The following is a 5,876-nucleotide window of genomic DNA, read 5'->3' on the forward strand; positions in this document are numbered from 1 at the left end:
ATTTGGTCTCCGAGGTAAGCTAGCTCCCCGATATATTGGACCATTCCAGATCTTGGAGAGGATTGGAGCAGTAGCTTACCGTCTGGCGCTACCACCATCTCTAGCTGGCATTCATGATGTATTCCATGTATCTATGCTGAGGAGATACGTATCCGATCCGGCACATGTTCTGTCAGATATATCTGTTCCTATTCAGCCTGATGTTACTTACGAGGAGGTTCCGGTACGGATTCTGGACCGTAGAGAGCGTCAGCTGCGGAACAAGACTGTCCGACTGGTTAAAGTCAGATGGCAGCATCATTCTGACTTGGAGGCTACGTGGGAGCTGGAGGATACGATCCGAGCTCGATACCCCCATCTTTCTACTTGAGGTATGTGGGTTAGAGTTTCTTTTCAGCATTTATACGGTTTGGTTATATTTTAGTGTTTGCTGTTAGTTATAGCGAAATTTGGGGACCAAATTTTTATTAGTAGGGGAGGATGTGAGATCTCGGAAAATTTAAATAAATAGGGTTATTGTAGAAATAGCCTTATAAAATTTTTCCGGAATTTTTAGAAATTTTCTGGGAATTTTTCGGAGCTCGTACGACGGGTTTTGCGGGGATTAGTTTCGGGTACGGATAAAGCCGAGTTGGGATACCCGTTTAAATGAGGAAATGATTCTTTATATAATTCCTTTTTCCTTATTTCTTTTCCCCCAAAACCGCCGATCCCTACTTGCCTTCCCCGATCTCCCCTCTTCCTCTTCCTCTCTCTGTTCTCTCGCGGACGGGCGACGCCGAAGCAAGCCGAGAGCTCCGGTGATCTCCTTCGGCCGGCATCGACGCCTAGTAAGCCCAGATCCAGCCGAAGCCTCCTCCTCCTCGCTCTAATCTTTCCGAAGACTCTCACGGGGACGAACCGACGCCGAGCGTGGACGAGTCGACGCCGACGATCGCCGGTGTAGATCTATCTGCGGAGCTTGCCGGAGATCAATCAAGGAGACAAGGATCATCTTGATTTCCTCTGCTCAACCCTTCCTCGATCTTTCTTCTCGTTTCTGCCGACCCTCTCTCCCCCGATCCGATCACCGGCTTGAATGCCCTAGGGTTTCGAAGGTAAGCAACTGGTTCCTTCTTTTCCCTCTCTGGTTGCGATCTTGGAGGTTAGGGCTTGTTTCGGTTTTGATCCTTGTTGGAATTGTGATATCTTCTTTCGGTTTTGAGCTAGGAAGGAGAGATCGGATCCAATTACGTGCTGTAACCCACAGATCGGTTCTGGGATGTTTCCTTCTTTGCTGTGATTGAGGTTTCGGTTGAAGTGGGGGAGGATTTCAGCAGAGTTGCTGTGGTTTCCTTGATCCAGCAAGGAAATTCCTCTCATTGTGCTGTCGGCAGAGGCTTCAGATCAGTGAGGTGAGTTCTATTCCCTGTGAGCTACTTACATGTGGATTATGGTTGTATTAATTGATACGTAAGGTATTGGTTTAGGGTTAAATTGTATTACTATACGAATTAGGTTTATGGGTTGATAGGATCTCCTAATCTAATGGGTGATTAGGGATTAGGTAACTAATCCTAATCGACCATTGGATTTAGTTAAGTGTGATTGTTTAGTTGGATATTGGACTGTATCTAATCTAATGGAGAAACCCTAATCAATTGTTAGATTAGTTTAGGAAGGATAATGATGACGTGATTAGGGTTTTACCCTAATTTAGTTTTTTAGAATTTTATTTAGCTATTTCATTTAAATTTAGCTAAATGAAATATATATGTTGTTTGACACAGGACTCTGATTCGAGACGGGCGTCTCGACTTCGGATTTGGATTGTACCTGCTATTTGAGGCGGGTACCCTTTGACTTATCTTGTTGATATTGTCTTGTGATATGTGCAGTTTATATATGTTTACTAGTAATTGGTAGATCTTTCTCTTCTCTGGTTATAGTTATTATATACCTGTAGGCGATTATTAGCGATTGGTAGTTAGCATATTCCCTGGTTTAGTTACTTGATACTTGATACATGTTGCTACGATTAACATCTATACCTTAGTCTAGCATGCTTTTCTTTCTTGCTATGCTTATCTGTGTTCATAGAGATGCATATCTATAGTGCTCTACTCTACTGGATTAGTTGCTTTACATGTGTGATACATGCTCTTGGATTCATGATACTTACATCATTGTTATATGTGATGTCTTTGGATTTATCTTATATCATGGTTATATATGTTTACCTTTTGGGCACACACATATATGGAGGAGGCTATGTTCGGTATGACATACTGTAGCATCATGCACCATCGCATGATTGCATGCTGGGCGATTAACGACTCCATTATTGTTGAGCGCGTCGGCCGGCTACATAGGCCTGCACACGTGTTTCACCGCATGGGTAGTGGCACGCCACAGTAGGGTGTGTATGGCGGTAGCTCAGTGGTGCTCGCTGGTCGCTCATGGGTAGTGTGACTACGCTGGTAGCAGCAGGGATCCCTCCCGTCATCGCACTGGGAGTTGAGAGCATCGCTCCCTCACTATGTTTGAGGTAGGAGGATAGGTGTACTCGACGGCATCCCGTCCACTCGGTCACTCTTCAGGATGGCAGAGTGCACGGTGTCACAGCCCTACCCACTCGGTCTCACCATTGTGTGTGAGATGGCTGACTGGTTGACAGGGGTGACCATGTCATATTGCATCATATGCACGGATTGCATTCGTTATGATTGATGCATTTTGGTGATTGCATATGATTGACATGCATACAGGATACATGCTTTTGCTCTGACTATTTTTATCTCTGTATGTTGACAGTCAGTTGCCCAAGCCTCGCAGGTGAGTACAGTTTATTTCAGTTATGCCTCTTCTTATTATTCTTGCTATAGACTGTACTACATGCCTATTGTTGGTTACTGCATTTTATTCAGTTATGCATATGTGTTATACTGATAGGAGACTGTACTATAGGCTTTATGGTTTAGGAGGTTGTACCTTAGGATATTACTGGTAGTTATATATTGCTGTACATGTCTATTGGATTACCTGCTGAGTTCATTGAACTCACCCCGTTTTTATTACCATTTCAGGTTGAGGCCGTCGGGGAGATTCCAGTCGCTAGCCCCATTATCGCGAGGATTTTCTTTGTCGGATTATATTTTTCTTTTGCACCTTATATACTTGTATTGTGGGTTTGTATTGTGGACTTTACATTGAACATTCGGGTTTGCTACTTTTGTTTTCCGCTGCGGTTGTATTTTCATTACTTCGTGGATTTGTTTTCTTCGTTGTAGTGGAGTAGGCTGTTTACATATATCTTCGGGGTTCTATATCGTCTTTCCTTATTAAACTGCGTGGATTGATCATATATTATATCTGTGTGGAATGTTGATATAAACTGCGTGGTTTGTTTCTTAATTGTATTGTATTATTCCGGCCGTGTGTGGCTGAGGTATAGAGATATATGTATACTGAGTTTCATATTGTCCGCCGTACAGGGGAGATGCTGCCGAAATTTCTTCGGACAGGGACTACCTGGGGCGTGACACCAGCTGTATTAGTTAAATACAATCATGCACACACAATTAAATGCCCTTGACATGTCCAAGGGTCCAATAACACACAATATCTATAAATCATAATAGTTGGAGCCTGCAACCACAAAGTTAGCACATCCTACTATTATCCTGCCTAAATTATGTATGACATGTGCAGAATTAACTAAAAACCAAAACACACAGAGGCAAACCCTGGCTCTAATACCAATTGTTGGTTGGTCCTAGGAAGATCGTACCGGTTCCACTGTACAAAAATTTTGTACAAGTGTCGAACCTTTCCTAACAACCTATTGTGTTCTTTAGAAATTAAATTAGGAATCACAAACGAAACTTAACATTATTGATTCCAAATTTAACTTATCTGTTCTTAGAGGTTTAGACTTGGATCGCAAGCGGAACTTAACACTATTGACCCAAATCTACCTATATTACAAATTCAATTAAATATTTATTTCAGAAATCTGCTCCCAGGTCAAACATGGCGAGACACATGACCTTCTTGGGTATGGGATCATCCACCACTGCCTCGACAAAGCTTCTTAACGAAATTCAATATTTAATTTCCTAAAATAACATTAGGTTTAACCAAAAAGAACAATCTAATCAGAAGATCAAAATAAAAGAAACACAACTTCGAATATCTAATCAAAAAATCTAGAATCATATGCCTCTTGTGTTTGGAATTCATACAAAAAAAAACTAGTATGATGCGGAAAACTATTACTAGTTATACCTTTCTTTGCAAGTAAACAACCTCTTGATCTTCTACTATATTCCTTTCCTAATCTCGGGTGTTGCGTGGGCAACGATCTTCCAAGATGAGAACCACCCAAGCTCCTTCTTCTCCAAGCTAGTTTCGGCCACCACTAAGTCACCAAGAGATGTAGAGTTCCACCCACCTGCTCCAAGCTCCAAGGGATGCTAGAAACAAAGGCTCCTTTTCCTCCTTCTTCCCCAAGCAAGATCCGGCCTGTTGGTTGCTTCTCGGAAAGCCTAACGGTTCCACTGTACAAAAATTTTGTACAAAGGTCTAAACCTTTCCTAGCTACCATGTATTCTTTTAAATTAAACTTGGATCGCCTGCGGAACTTAACACGTTTGATCGCAAGTTTAACTTATATGTTCTTTTAGATTTAGACTTCGATCTCCTGCGAAACTTAACACGTTTAATCCAAATCACCTAGGTCACAAAGTTAATTAAATATTAATTTCTAAATTTGGCTTCCTGGACTACATGGCGAGGCACATGGCCTTCTTGGATATGGGAACAACCACCACCGCCTAAACAAAGCTTTTTAAGGAAAGTTAATATTTAATTTCCTTAAATAACTCTAGGTTAACCAAAAAGAATAATCGAAGCACAAGTTTGAAAAGAAAACAAAAGAACACAACATCGAAAACTAATTCGAAATCTAGAATCACATGCCTCCTGTATTTGATATTTTTACAAAGAAATAAAACTAGTATGATGCGGAAAATAATTATTAGTTATACCTTTCTTTGTGAACTTTCAATGACCTCTTGATCTTCTACCGTATTCCTCTTCTAACCTCTGACATTGTGTGGGCAATGATCTTTCGAGATGAGAACCACCAAGGCACCTTCTTCTTCCTTCCTTCAAGTTTCAGCCAAGCAAAAACTTCCAAAGGATGAAGAACTTTTTCCACCAACCAAGCTCCAAGGGATGCAAGAAACAAGCCTCCTTTCTCTCCTTTTCTCCAAGCTAGATCCGACCACTTCTATGTCTCCAAGAGGTGATGAAGTCTCGGCCACAAGAAGGAGAAGAGATAAGGGGAAGGGGAAACTCTAGGGGCCGGCCACACCTAGGAAGAAAAAGAATAGAGTCGTTCGCCATGAAGGCACCTCTACCCCCTCTTTTATAATCCTTGGTCTTGGTAAATTAGGAAATTTAAATAAAAATTTCCTTAATTCCTTTGCCATGAAAAAGAAAAATTATTTTAATTAAAACAATTTTCTTTTTTTTTCAATTACAATGGTCGGCCACCTCTTTCCCCAAAACAAGGAGAGTTTTAATTAAAACAAAAAATTAAAACTTCCTAATTTGTTTCCAGAAATTTATAAAAATTTCTCCAATAATTTTTATCCCATCATGATTGGTTAATAAAAAGGAAATTTTAAAAATTAAAATCTTTTTTTTAAACATGTGGATAATTTCCAAAAGGAAAAGTTATCTCTAAAAATTAAAATCTCCTTTCAATCTATAAATAAGGAAAGATATTAAATCTTTTCTTAATCTTTTGTAGAAACTAATAAAAGATAATTTTTAATTTTTAAACTTTCTTTTAAATCATGAACATGATTAAAAGGAAAGTTTTTACCAAA

The 5,876-nt window shown here is 40.1% G+C and overlaps 1 long non-coding RNA gene across 1 annotated transcript; it reads left to right on the top strand.

Moving 5' to 3' along the window:
- The first annotated feature begins 680 nt into the window (after nt 1–680).
- On the top strand, nt 681–1,837 carry LOC122000310. The gene is made up of 3 exons (XR_006117068.1): nt 681–1,097; nt 1,210–1,394; nt 1,770–1,837. It is a non-coding gene; the product is annotated as an uncharacterized LOC122000310 (long non-coding RNA).
- Nucleotides 1,838–5,876: the final 4,039 nt, after the last annotated feature.

The sequence above is a fragment of the Zingiber officinale genome, chromosome 7A (genome assembly GCF_018446385.1).
Source record: "Zingiber officinale cultivar Zhangliang chromosome 7A, Zo_v1.1, whole genome shotgun sequence".
In the NCBI taxonomy this organism is placed as follows: domain Eukaryota; kingdom Viridiplantae; phylum Streptophyta; class Magnoliopsida; order Zingiberales; family Zingiberaceae; genus Zingiber; species Zingiber officinale.